The 15,313-nt window shown below is 38.6% G+C and overlaps 1 protein-coding gene across 1 annotated transcript in view; it reads left to right on the top strand.

Moving 5' to 3' along the window:
* HDX (highly divergent homeobox) overlaps nucleotides 1-6,606 on the top strand; it is a 280,874-nt gene extending 274,268 nt beyond the window's left edge. The window contains exon 13 of the transcript XR_007409409.1: nucleotides 6,557-6,606. The gene's annotated coding sequence lies outside the window, so the exon portion shown is untranslated. The remainder of the gene's footprint in view (nucleotides 1-6,556) is intronic.
* Nucleotides 6,607-15,313: the final 8,707 nt, after the last annotated feature.

Here is a 15,313-nt window from a genome sequence, read left to right as displayed (position 1 = left end):
CATGCATGCATTTGCATTTGCATTTTCACTGCAGTGATACAATATTTCTTTTTGGAGGGTACTAAGAAATGCTGCTGCAAAATGTACTTTGGATCTCAGGTAAAAACCCACAGCTGGGTTTTAAGAAGCTGCTCATTTAGATACAAATATCAGCCAAAAACAAGGACAAGATACTTTATCATTTCTGCTGATTTGTTTACCCTCTCTCAAGAGAATTGATAGCTTCTGCTTCTGTATTATTGCAATTTCTGATGCAATGCTTAGTTAGTAATTAGGCAGATGAACAGGAAGGATTTTAGCACCTCTAGCAAACACTAGTGACTCAGAAAAACCAAGTGACATTGGTTACAGCAGCTGTAAAGAATGATCATTTAGTTTTTGAGAGTGTGGACTATGAATGAACATGTAAGTGTGAGTATGAGAGAGGAAAGAGGCCTAGAGACAGAAAAGGAAATGGAGAGCTAGTAGTATTCACAGCAAGTATAAAAACAGAAGTAATATTAAAAAAATGAGCCCATTTAATTCATCACTAAGGATAAATTGTTGTGATTAATGCTACCAAATATTTTTCCTTCAAAAACCCTGTTTGGATGATTTGTATGACTTTTTGTTTTAGAATTCTTATGATAGGTATTATATAAGCCAGGGCTTAAACTAGAAAAATCTTGGGTGAGGTAATAAAAAATAAAAATAAATTTTAAAAACTTTTCCCACCCATTTTTGTTAATAACATTAAAGAGAAATATGGATTTTCTTCACTTGAAATAAACAAAAAGAGCTTTCAGAGTTGTGTTTATAGGAAGTAATTAAGTATACTTTGAACTTTAGTGTTTTCAATTGAGAATATGTGCAATTCTCAAATGGGTTTGAATTTATCCATGGTATTAACATTTTAAAATGCCATCCCTAGCATTTATTTAAGTAAGTCAGGGAGTATAGCCTAATTTGATTAGTGTAATGGCAAATGGATCCCTGCAAGGACGATGCAGAGACCTGGCTAGGCACATTTTCATTTGGCCTTTCCTTGCAATATGTAAACATTAATTATGTGTTGCCAGGAGTGTGGGATTGATAGGGACACTGAACTCAGAGTGGCCATTTGCCCCAAATACTAACCAAGGTGATCCTTTTACTGGTTAACATATTCTTTCAGTTTATAAAAAGAGCCTATTGCAGAGGCCCCCTCAGTACATATAAATAATTAAAAACATAGGCTTCTTTGTCCAGGCACTTAAACACTTAATAAACCAGGGAGAATAACAATATAAATGAGGAGGAAAAAAAGGAGGAAATGTGTCTAGACAACATTTGATAAATTACAGAGGTCCTTTACTTTCACTGATTGTATCTGATAGGGAGTTGGGGTTCGATAGGTAAGAAAAAGTAGAAAAAAGTAAACTGCATGGCTATTATCAAACTGCAACAGAAGCTCAAAAGATTCTGATTGGCATCTATGGGATGATTTAAGGGGTACTGGAAAAAGGCCACAAATCTCTCTCTCAAAAGTTTTCCTTAGTGCCTGAAAGTAACTTGTGTTAAGAAGATGTGGAAGGCTCTTATCATAGCCATTTTTTTTTACCTCAGAGCAGAAACTCATTAGGCCTTTGTCAACTATTAATATCTTAACATAGGTGATTTCCTCAGATCAGTTTCAATCACATAGCAAGTCCTTGAGATGAAAAACCACAATATAAGTGAGAGTTGCTAGTGAGAAACAGGAGGAGAAAGATCTAGAGGATAGATGGCTACTCTAGCCAAATGTTTTGTGTGGGGAATTTGGGCAGTTGAAGGGATAATATAAAGACAATGGAGGCCTAGGTATCATACAGACAGGGGTTGGAAGACAAGAGGTAGAGAACAAAGACCTAAGTACAAGGGCAAAAAAATCTCCTCTCCCTCTTTTACAAGCTTAACTGAAGCACTAGCTAGTTTAATGCACTGTCCTCTGTCTATGACATCTACTTTTTCCAGACTTTGTTGACCAAAAGATGACCATGGTAATGAAAGAAGATATTTAAAAATGATGGGGCAACTCTTCTACATTTTTGGTCCTTTTATTCCCAGGTTCACAGTTAAGGAAGAAAAATATAAAACAGCCTGGCTCACAGAAAGCTAGGACATTATATTTCCCTGTGGATGCTGAGTAAAAAGCTAAGGAAAAAAAGTCTTGAGAAATAGTAAATTATATATCAGTTAACATTTTTGGGTTGGTTAAAAGATTTTGTGAAAAGCCATATGTATGAAAGTTTGTGGAGTGGTGAGAAACTCTTTTCTCTATGGAGTATGGTTATGAAATTTGAGGAAAAAGTGCCAGTTTCAACCAAGTAAAGTGAGTTAGTAGGAAATCAGTCAGTTTGCAGAAATTTCTTATTATTAAGTTTTAAAGTGTTGTCTCCACATGGAATCTGACTTTGAAGAAGGGATACTTGTTAAAGAGCTAGAAATTGTATACCATGAGTAATTATGTATTAATTTTTTTAACCCCTGAACATCTTCATTTTCAGGCATGACTTAGTAAAGAAAAAAAAAAAGACATTGCCTTTCTATGGTCCTGAATAGAAGATTGGAAATGATAAAAGCACTCCTTGATGTTTTGTTAAAATATATGTTTGAATCTTCTAAACTGGTATCTCTTTATTATTAATAAGTTGGTCTTTAGTTTACTTGATTTTTGGAAATATCATTCTATTTGGTTAAGGACTGAGAAAAACTGGAGGCTATCTCTGGGAAATGAACCCAAATAATCAACAAGATAGAGACTAAGCCTTAACACAATTAAAACTCTTCTGTTTTAGAAGGAGTTAAAAAAATTTGGTTAAAAAATCCATGGTAATGAAGACTATGAGAAAAGTGAGAGTGAGAAAAGTTGGGGAGTCTCTAAGAGTTCTTGAGAAATAATAATCATGAACATATAGACATTTGCTATAATATCTTCACAACTTTTAATTATAAAGATATTTAAAATAATAAAAAAATAATGATACCATTGTAGGAGATTATTTTCTTTTTAAAATTTATCTGTATTTTCTGATAATTCTACAATGAACACTATATTTTTTATAATTAGATGAAAGGTGATTAAAAAGTGTTAATGGTGAGGAAAGAAGGAATTAGCTGTTTTTTGAAGATTTGACATTTTTATATTTTGCTACCAAAACCCCTTTGATGCTTTTCTAATTTTTCTTTCTGCCTGCCTTCTTCATTCTGCTAAGATTTTAAAAATTCATCAAGATTAAAAGCTTCTGCACAGCAAAGAAAACAGTCAACAAAACTAAAAGGCAACCTATGAAATGAGAGAAGATATTTGCCAATGACATGTCAGATAAAGAGTATCAAAGATCTATAAAGAACTTATCAAATACCACACCCAAAAAAAACAAATAATACAGTCAAAAAATTGCCCAGAAGACATTAACAGACATTTCTCCAAAGAAAACATACAAATGCCCAACACACATATGAAAAAATGTTCATCACTTGGCATCAGGGAAATACAAATCAAAACCACAATGAGATAGCACTGTACAATTGTGAGAATGGCTAAAATTAACAAGACAGAAACAATAAATGTTGGTGAGGATGTGGAGAAAGTAGAACCCTCTTACACTGTTGGTGGGAATGCAAGAGGGTACAGCCACTCTGGAAAATAGTATGGAGGTTCCTCAAAACGTTAAAAATAGACCTACCTTACAACACAGCAATTGCACTACTGGGTATTTACCCCAATGTAGTAGTGAATCAGAGAAAGACAATTATCATATGGTTTCATTCATATGTGGGATATAAGAAATGGTACAGAGGATCATAAGGGAAGGGTGGGGAAACTGAATAGGAAGAAATCATACAGGGAGAAAAACCATGAGAGACTCTTAATGCTAGGAAACTGAGGGTTGCTGATGGGGAAGTGGGTCGAGGGGATGGGGTAACTGGATGATGGACATTAAAGGGGAGGCATGTGATGTGATGAACAGTGGGTGTTATGTACAACTGATGAATTCTTGAAAACTACATCTTAAACTAATGTTGTACTATATGTTAGCTAAAAGAATTTAAATTTAAATTTAAATTTTAAGATGTTGGTGTACTACATGAAGTACATGGATATGAATATGACCAAAGCACAGACTCTACCATCATATTACTTAGTTCTTATGGGGACACAGAGAAGTGAATGAAACAATGGGGTATTATCACAGAAAAGATGTAAATTAGCTGTTATGGAAGCTTAGAGGAGTTAAGTCCTAGGTTGCTACTTAATATCAAATCTGCAAGAGTCAATATGGGTGAGATAAGAAGGGAAAGTCCTGGGTAAGGAAGAAGGGAGAGCCACTATGTGTAAAAGAGTTATGAAAGGGCTGACCATGTTTAAGGAATTTGAAGTTTAGTGAAGAAGAAAGAGTCAAGGTTGATATCGAGGTTTCTAGATTTGGACAAGGTAGAATAGAAACAAAGGGAAGGGAACAGTTCTATCATTTTGGGTTTGAACATGAAAGTTGATGAAATCAGTTTTGGATATGTTGAACTGGACTAGCCTAAGAGAATCTCAAGTAGAGGTATCTAGTAGTTTAGAACAGAGATCTGCATTGATAATAAAATTTCTGACATATTAGCATATAAGAATAAGATCACATGGAGAAGAGAGTATAAAATGAGAAAACTCAAGGGCTAAGGGTAAAACATTAAGAAACACCGATAATTAAAAAAAAAAGATTTTTATTTATTCATGAGAAACATCCAGAGAGAAAGAGAAACAGAGGCATAGGCAGAGGGGGAAACAGGCTCCATGCAGGGAGCCCAATGTGGGACTCGATCCCCAGGACTCCAGCATCACACCCTGAGCTGGAAGGCAGACGGTTAGCCACTGAGCCACCCAGGCGTCCCAAGAAACACTGATATTTAAGGGACTTACAAGAGAAGTACATTTACCCCAAAAAAGACAATGAAGCAGTAGCTACACAGACAAGAGGAAAAGCAGGACAGTGTTTTAGAAACAAAATGAAAAAGAGGCATTTTGGTAAGAGAGAGAGAGGTCAATGTAACCATCGGATTTAGCAAAAAAAAATGATATTTTTATTTTATTATTTTCTAATTAAGTCAAATTAACATACAGTGTTATATTAATTTCACGTGTACAAAATGATTCAACAATTCTATCCATTCTACCTTGCTAATCATGATAGGTATACTTTTAATCCCCTTCACTTATTTCACCCATCCTTCCACCGATCTTGCCTCTGGAAACCACCAGTTTGTTCTCTGTATTTAAGAGTCTGTATAGTTGTTTGTGTCCTTTTTTCTTTGCTCAGTTATATTGTTTCTTACATTCCACATATGAGTAGAATCATATCGTATGTCTTTCTCTAACTTAGCACTATACCCTCTAGATCAACCATGTTGTTGCAAATGCCAAGATTTAATTAATTTTATGGCTTAATAATATTATATTATATATCATATATACATATATCACATTTTCTTTAACCATTCATCTATCAATGTACACTTGGGTTCCTTCCATAGTTTGACTATTGTAAATAATGCTGAAATAAACATAGGTAAACATAGGAGAGCATATCTTATTTATTAGTGTTTTCATTTTCTTTGGTTAAATACCCAGTACTAGAATGACAGGATATTATGGTAATTCTATTTTTAATTTTTTGAGGGACCTCCATACTGTTTACCATAATGGTTGCAACAGTTTGCATTCCCACTAACAGTATACAAAAGTTCCTTTTTTTAATCTACATTCTCACCAAAATTTGTTTCTTATGTTTCTGATTTTAGCCATTCTGACCGGTGTGAGATGACATCTCATTGTGATTTGCATTTCCCTGATGATGAGTTATGTGCAGCATCTTTTTATGAATCTTTTGGCCATCTGCATGACTTCTTTGGAAAAATGTCTATTCATGTCTTCTATCCATTTATAAATTGTATTATTTTGCTGTTGAGTTGCATAAGTTGCTTATATATTTTGGATATTAACCCCTTATTGGGTATATCATTTTCAAATACCTTCTCTCATTCAGTAGTGTCTTTTTGTGGATGGATATTTTCAGTGTGCAGAATATTTTTATTTTGGTGTAGTCCTAATAGTTTAAATTTGTTTTTGTTTCCATTGCCAAAGAGATATATCTAGAAAAATCTTCTTATGGTTGATGTCAGAGAGATTGCTGCTTATATTTTCTTCTAGGAATGTTATGACTTCAGATAAGACATTTAGGTTTGAATGACACTTTCAGTTTATGTTTTGTGTATGGTGTAAGAATGTGGTCCAAATTTATTCTACTACATGTAGCAGTCCATTTTTCCCAGCACCATTTGTTGAAGAGGCTGCTTTTCTCCCCCTCACTGTATATTCTTGCCTCTTTTGTTGTAGATTAGTTGATTGTGTATTTATGGGTTTATTTGTGGGTTTTATATGCTATTCTTTATCTTTCCATTTGTGTCATCTTCAATATCTTTCATCAATGGTTTATAGATTTCTGTATAGAGGTGTTTTACCTTCTTGGTTAAGTTCATTTTTTTTAAGTTTTTTATTTATTTATGATAGGCAACAGTGAGAGAGAGAGAGGCAGAGACACAGGCAGAGGGAGAAGCAGGCTCCATGCACCGGGAGCCCAACGTGGGACTCGATCCCGGGTCTCCAGGATCGCGCCCTGGGCCAAAGGCAGGCGCCAAACCGCTGCGCCACCCAGGGATCCCGGTTAAGTTCATTTTTAAGGTACTTTATTATTTACACTACAATGGTAAATGAGACAGTTTTCTTAATTTCTCTTTCTGCTAATTTATTATTAGTATATAGAAATGTACCAGATTTCAGAGGGAGGGGCAAGATGGCGAAAGAGTAGGGTCCCCAAGTCACCTGTCCCCACCAAATTACCTAGATAACCTTCAAATCATCCTCAAAATCTACGAATTCGGCCTGAGATTTAAAGAGAGACCAGCTGGAATGCTACAGTGAAAAGAGTTTGCGCTTCTATCAAGGTAGGAAGACGGGGGAAAAAAGAAATAAAGAAACAAAAGGCATCCAAGGGGGAGGGGCCCCGCGAGGAGCCGGGCTGAGGCCGGGCGAGTACCCCCAGGACAGGAAAGCCCCGTTATGAAGGCTCAGGAGCTTCACCAATCTTCCCAAACAGAAGGGAACTCGCAGGGAGTTGGAGCAGGATCCCAGGAGGGACGGGAATGCCCTCAGGCTCCCTGGGACACTAACAGACACCTGCGCCCAGGGTAGAGTGCGCCGAGCTCCATAAAGGACTGCAGCGTGAACGGCTGGACCCGGGAGCAGCTTGGATGGTCTCCGGCAGCGGCTCTACAGAAAGGGGGCTGCGCAGCCCCGGGAGCAGCTCGGAGGGGATGGGGCAGATCCAACAGCGCAGGCCTGGGAGCACACGGCGCTGGGGACACAGCCAAGGATCCGACTTCCCCCGGGGACAGGCAGAGGCCAGGAGGGCCCAGGACAGCAAGGACGCTCCTGACCAAGCTGAGCAGATCAGCGGCCCCGCCCCCGGAGGATCCAGGCCCCTGCAGACGCAGAGCTCCGGAGTTAGTTACTGTGGGAGCTGAATCCAGAGCTCTAGAGCTAGCCGCCACCACTGGGGTTGTTCCACATGGGGCCTCACAGGATAAACAACCCCCACTGAGCCCTGCTCCAGACAGGGGGCCCAGCAGCTCCCCCAAGTGCTAACACCTGAAAAACAGCACAACAGGCCCCTCCCCCAGAAGACCAGCTAGACTGACAAGTTGAGGGGAAGTCAAGGGACTTAAAGAATACAGAATCAGAAGATACTCCCCCATGTGTTTTGTTTTCTTTTGTTTGCTTTTTGATTTCTGTTTGCTTCCCCCACCCTATTTTCCTTTCTCTTTTTCTTCTCTCTTTTTTCTTTTTTTCTTCCTTTTTTCTTTTTTCTTTTTCTCTTTTCTTTCCTTCTTTCTCTCCTCTCTTTTTCTCCTTTTCCCAATACAACTTGATTATGGCCACTATGCACTGAGAAAAATGACTAGAAGAAAAACCTCACCTCAAAAGAAAGAATCAGAAAAAGTCCTCTCTCCCACAGAGTTACAAAATCTGGATTACAATTCAATGTCAGAAAGCCAATTCAGAAGCACTATTATAAAGCTACTGGTGGCTCTAGAAAAAAGTATAAAGGACTCAAGAGACTTCATGACTGCAGAATTTAGATCTAATCAGGCAGAAATTATAAATAAATTGAATGAGATGCAATCCAAACTAGAAGTCCTAACAACGAGGGTTAATGAGGTGGAAGAACAAGTGAGGGACATAGAAGACAAGTTGATGGCAAAGAGGGAAACTGAGGAAAAGAGACAAACAATTAAAAGACCATGAGGATAGATTAAGGGAAATAAACGACAACCTGAGGAAGAAAAACATACGTTTAATTGGGGTTCCCGAGGGCGCCAAAAGGGACAGAGGGCCAGAATATGTATTTGAACAAATCATAGCTGAAAACTTTCCTAATCTGGGAAGGGAAACAGGCATTCAGATCCAGGAAATAGAGAGATCCTCCCCTAAAATCAATAAAAACCGTTCAACACCTCGACATCTAATAGTGAAGCTTGCAAATTCCAAAGATAAAGAGAAGATCCTTAAAGCAGCAAGAGACAAGAAATCCCTGAATTTTATGGGGAGGAGTATTAGGGTAACAACAGACCTCTCCACAGAGACCTGGCAGGCCAGACAGGGCTGGCAGGATATATTCAGGGACCTAAATGAGAAGAACATGCAACCAAGAATACTTTATCCAGCAAGGCTCTCATTCAGAATGGAAGGAGAGATAAAGAGCTTCCAAGACAGGCAGCAACTAAAAGAATATGTGACCTCCAAACCAGGTCTGCAAGAAATTTTAAGGGGGACTCTTAAAATTCCCCTTTAAGAAGAAGTCCAATGGAACAATCAACAAAAACAGGGACTGAATAGATATCATGATGACACTAAACTCATATCTTTCAATAGTAACTCTGAGCGTGAATGGGCTTAATGACCCCATCAAAAGGCGCAGGGTGTCAGACTGGATAAAAAAGCAGGAGCCATCTATTTGCTGTCTACAAGAGACTCATTTTAGACAGAAGGACACCTACAGCCTAAAAATAAAAGGTTGGAGAACCATTTACCATTCAAATGGTCCTCAAAAGAAAGCAGGGGTAGCCATCCTTATGTCAGATAAACTAAAATTTACCCCGAAGACTGTAGTGAGAGATGAAGAGGGACACTATATCATACTTCAAGGACCTATCCAACAAGAGGACTTAACAATCCTCAATATATATGCCCCGAATGTGGGAGCTGCCAAATATATCAATCAATTAATAACCAAAGTTAAGGCATACTTAGATAATAATACACTTATACTTGCTGACTTCAATCTAGTGCTTTCTATACTCGATGGGTCTTCTAAACACAGCATCTCCAAAGAAACGAGAGTTTTAAATGATACACTGGACCAGATGGATTTCACAGATATCTACAGAACTTTACATCCAAACTCAACGGAATACACATTGTTCTCAAGTGCACATGGTATTTTCTCCAGAATAGACCACATACTGGGTCACAAATTGGGTCTGAACCGATACCAAAAGATTGGGATCATCCCCAGCATATTCTCAGACCATAATGTCTTGAAATAGAAAACCTGAACAGGCCAATAACCAGGGAGGAAATTGAAGCAGTCATCAAAAACCTCCCAAGACGCAAAAGTCCAGGGCCAGATGGCCTCCCAGGGGAATTCTATCAAACGTTTAAAGAAGAAACCAGGGATCCCTGGGTGGCGCAGCGGTTTGGCGCCTGCCTTTGGCCCAGGGCGCGATCCTGGAGACCCGGGATCGAATCCCACGTCGGGCTCCCGGTGCATGGAGCCTGCTTCTCCCTCTGCCTGTGTCTCTGCCTCATTCTCTCTCTCTCTCTGTGACTATCACAAATAAATAAAAATTAAAAAAAAATAAAGAAGAAACCATCCTATTCTCCTAAAGCTGTTTGGAAAGATAGAAAGAGATGGAGTACTTCCAAATTCGTTCTATGAGGCCAACATCACCTTAATTCCAAAACCAGACAAAGACCCACCAAAAAGGAGAATTACAGACCAATATCCCTGATGAACATGGATGCAAAAATTCTCGACAAGATACTAGCCAATAGGATCCAACAATACATTAAGAAAATTATTCACCATGACCAAGTGGGATTTATTCCTGGGACACAAGGCTGGTTCAACACTCGTAAAACAATCAATGTGATTCATCATATCAGCAAGAGAAAAACCAAGAACCATATGATCCTCTCATTAGATGCAGAGAAAGCATTTGACAAAATACAGCATCCATTCCTGATCAAAACTCTTCGGAGTGTAGGGATAGAGGGAACATTCCTCAACATCTGAAAAGCCATCTACGAAAAGCCCACAGCAAATATCATTCTCAATGGAGAAGCACTGGGAGCCTTTCCCCTAAGATCAGGAACAATACAGGGATGTCCATTCTCACCACTGCTATTCAACATAGTACTGGAAGTCCTAGCCTCAGCAATCAGACAACAAAAAGACATTAAAGGCATTCAAATGGGCAAAGAAGAAGTCAAACTCTCCCTCTTCACTGATGACATGATACTCTACGTAGAAAACCCAAAAGCTTCCACCCCAAGATTGCTAGAACTCATACAGCAATTTGACAGCGAGGCAGGATACAAAATCAATGCCCAGAAGTCAGGGGCATTGCTATACACTAACAATGACCCTGAAGAAAGAGAAATGGAGTCAATCCCATTGACAACTGCACCAAGAAGCATAAGATACCTAGGAATAAACCTAACCAAAGAGGTAAAGGATCTCTACCCTAAAAAGTATAGAACACTTCTTAAAGAAATTGAGGAAGACACAAAGACCTGGAAAAATATTCCATGCTCATGGATTGGCAGAATTAATATTGTGAAGATGTCAATGTTACCCAGGGCAATTTTCACCTTTAATGCAATCCCTATCAAAATACCATGGACTTTCTTCAGAAAGTTAGAACAAATTATTTTAAGATTTGTGTGGAATCAGAAAAGACTTCGAATAGCCAGGGGAATTTTAAAAAAGAAAACCAGGGATCACTGGGTGGCACAGCGGTTTAGCGCCTGCCTTTGGCCCAGGGCGCGATCCTGGAGACCCGGGATCGAATCCCACGTCAGGCTCCCGGTGCATGGAGCCTGCTTCTCCCTCTGCCTGTGTCTCTGCCTCTCTCTCTCTCTCTCTCTCTCTTACTCTTTTTTTTTTTTTTTTTTTTTTTTTTTTTTTTTTTTTTTTATGTAATCCCATCATGATATCACTTTCCTTTTTTTTTTTTTTTTTTTTTTTTTTTTTTTTTATTGGTGTTCAATTTACTAACATACAGAATAATACCCAGTGCCCGTCACCCATTCACTCCCACCCCCCGCCCTCCTCCCCTTCTACCACCCCTAGTTCGTTTCCCAGAGTTAGCAGTCTTTACGTTCTGTCTCCCTTTCTGATATTTCCCACACATTTCTTCTCCCTTCCCTTATATTCCCTTTCACTATTATTTATATTCCCCAAATGAATGAGAACATATAATGTTTGTCCTTCTCCGACTGACTTACTTCACTCAGCATAATACCCTCCAGTTCCATCCACGTTGAAGCAAATGGTGGGTATTTGTCATTTCTAATAGCTGAGTAATATTCCATTGTATACATAAACCACATCTTCTTTATCCATTCATCTTTCGTTGGACACCGAGGCTCCTTCCACAGTTTGGCTATAGTGGCCATTGCTGCTAGAAACATCGGGGTGCAGGTGTCCCGGCGTTTCACTGCATTTGTATCTTTGGGGTAATCCCCAACAGTGCAATTGCTGGGTCGTAGGGCAGGTATATTTTTAACTGTTTGAGGAACCTCCACACAGTTTTCCAGAGTGGCTGCACCAGTTCACATTCCCACCAACAGTGTAAGAGGGTTCCCTTTTCTCCGCATCCTCTCCAACATTGGTTGTTTCCTGCCTTGTTAATTTTCCCCATTCTCACTGGTGTGAGGTGGTATCTCATTGTAGTTTTGATTTGTATTTCCCTGATGGCAAGTGATGCAGAGCATTTTCTCATATGCATGTTGGCCATGTCTATGTCTTCCTCTGTGAGATTTCTGTTCATGTCTTTTGCCCATTTCATGATTGGATTGTTTGTTTCTTTGGTGTTGAGTTTAATAAGTTCTTTATAGATCTTGGAAACTAGCCCTTTATCTGATATGTCATTTGCAAATATCTTCTCCCATTCTGTAGGTTGTCTTTGAGTTTTGTTGACTGTATCCTTTGCTGTGCAAAAGCTTCTTATCTTGATGAAGTCCCAATAGTTCATTTTTGCTTTTGTTTCTTTTGCCTTTGTGGATGTATCTTGCAAGAAGTTACTATGGCCGAGTTCAAAAAGGGTGTTGCCTGTGTTCTTCTCTAGGATTTTGATGGAATCTTGTCTCACATTTAGATCTTTCATCCATTTTGAGTTTATCTTTGTGTATGGTGAAAGAGAGTGGTCTAGTTTCATTCTTCTGCATGTGGATGTCCAATTTTCCCAGCACCATTTATTGAAGAGACTGTCTTTCTTCCAATGGATAGTCTTTCCTCCTTTATCGAATATTAGTTGCCCATAAAGTTCAGGGTCCACTTCTGGATTCTCTATTCTGTTCCACTGATCTATGTGTCTGTTTTTGTGCCAGTACCACACTGTCTTGATGACCACAGCTTTGTAGTACAACCTGAAATCTGGCATTGTGATGCCCCCAGATATGGTTTTCTTTTTTAAAATTCCCCTGGCTATTCGGGGTCTTTTCTGATTCCACACAAATCTTAAAATAATTTGTTCTAACTCTCTGAAGAAAGTCCATGGTATTTTGATAGGGATTGCATTAAACGTGTATATTGCCCTGGGTAACATTGACATTTTCACAATATTAATTCTGCCAATCCATGAGCATGGAATATTTTCCATCTCTTTGTGTCTTCCTCAATTTCTTTCAGAAGTGTTCTATAGTTTTGAGGGTATAGATCCTTTACATCTTTGGTGAGGTTTATTCCTAGGTATCTTATGCTTTTGGGTGGCAATTGTAAATGGGATTGACTCCTTAATTTCTCTTTCTTCAGTCTCATTGTTAGTGTATAGAAATGCCACTGACTTCTGGGCATTGATTTGTATCCTGCCACGCTACCGAATTGCTGTATGAGTTCTAGCAATCTTGGGGTGGAGACTTTTGGGTTTTCTATGTAGAGTATCATGTCATCGGCGAAGAGAGAGAGTTTGACTTCTTCTTTGCCAATTTGAATGCCTTTAATGTGACTATCATAAAAAATTTATAAAAAAATAATAATAAAAAAATAAAAAATAAAACCATAGCTGGGGGGCATCACAATGGCAGATTTCAGGTTGTACTACAAAGCTGTGGTCATCAAGACAGTGTGGTACTGGCACAAAAACAGACACATAGATCAATAGAACAGAATACAGAACCCAGAAGTGGACCCTCAACTTTATGGTCAACTAATATTCGATTTAGGAGGAAAGACTATCCACTGGAAGAAAGACAGTCTCTTCAATAAATGGTGCTGGGAAAATTGGACATCCACATGCAGAAGAATGAAACTAGACCACTCTCTTTCACCATACACAAAGATAAACTCAAAATGCGTGAAAGATCTAAATGTAAGACAAGATTCCATCAAAATCCTAGAGGAGAACACAGGCAACACCCTTTTTGAACTCGGCCACAGTAACTTCTTGCAAGATACATCCATGAAGGCAAAAGAAACAAAAGCAAAAATGAACTATTGGGACTTCATCAAGATAAGAAGCTTTTGCACAGCAAAGCATACAGTCAACAAAACTAAAAGACAACCTACAGAATGGGAGAAGACATTTGCAAATGACCTATCAGATAAAGGGCTAGTTTCCAAGATCTATAAAGAGCTTCTTAAACTCAACACCAAAGAAACAAACAATCCAACCATGAGTTGGGCAAAAGACATGAAGAGGAATCTCACAGAGGAAGACATAGACATGGCCAACAGGTACATGAGAAAATGCTCTGCATCACTTGCCATCAGGGAAATACAAATCAAAACCACAATGAGATACCACCTCACACCAGTGAGAATGGGGAAAGTTAACAAGGCAGGAAACCACAAATGTTGGAGAGGATGTGCAGAAAAGGGAACCCTCTTACACTTTTGGTGGGAATGTGAAATGGTGCAGCCACTCTGGAAAACTGTGTGGAGGTTCCTCAAAGAGTTAAAAATAGATCTGCCTTACGATCCAGCAATTGCACTGTTGGGGATTTACCCCAAAGATGCAGATGCAATGAAACGCCGGGACACCTGCACCCCAATGTTTATAGCAGCAATGTCCACAATAGCCAACTGTGCAAGGAGCCTCAGTGTCCATCGAAAGATGAATGGATAAAGAAGATGTGGTTTATGTATACAATTGAATATTACTCAGCCTTTAGAAACGACAAATACCCACCATTTGCTTCAATGTGGATGGAACTGGAGGGTATTATGCTGAGTGAAATAAGTCAATCGGACAAGGACAAACATTATTTGTTCTCATTCATTTGGGGAATATAAATAATAGTGAAATGGAATATAAGGGAAGGGAGAAGAAGTGTGTGGGAAATATCAGAAAGGGAGACAGAACATAAAGACTCCTAACTCTGGGAAACGAACTAGGGGTGGTGGAAGGGGAGGAGGGTGGCGGGTGGGGGTGAATGGGTGACGGGCACTGAGGGGGGCACTTGATGGGATGAGCAGTGTGTGTTATTCTCTATGTTGTCAAATTGAACACCAATAAAAAATAAATTTATTATTAAAGAAAAATAAATGTACCAGATTTCTGTATATTGATTTTGTAGCCTGTGAATTTAATGGATTCATTTATCAGTTCCAGTAGTTTTTTGGTGGGGTCTTTGGGTTTATACATAGAGTTTTGTGTCATCTGCAAATAGTGAAAATTTTATTTCTTCTTACCAATTAGGATGCCTTTTATTTCTTTCCATTGTTTGAATGCTGTGGCCAGGACTTCTAGTATTATGTTGAAAAAAAGTGAAAGTAGACATCCTTGTCTTGTTCCTAATCTTAGAGGAAATGCTTTCATTTTTTTACCATTGAGTATGATTTTAGCTGTGAGTTTTTCTTTTTATATATGGCCTTTATTGTGTTGTGATATGTTCTGTCAAACCTACTTTGTTAAAACTTTTTTTTTTTATCGTGAAGGGATGTACTACCTTGTCAAACACTTTTTCTACATCTATTGAAATTAT

The sequence above is a fragment of the Canis lupus genome, chromosome X (genome assembly GCF_003254725.2).
Source record: "Canis lupus dingo isolate Sandy chromosome X, ASM325472v2, whole genome shotgun sequence".
Classification (NCBI taxonomy): Eukaryota; Metazoa; Chordata; class Mammalia; order Carnivora; family Canidae; genus Canis; species Canis lupus.
This window is presented reverse-complemented; position numbering and strand designations above follow the sequence as displayed.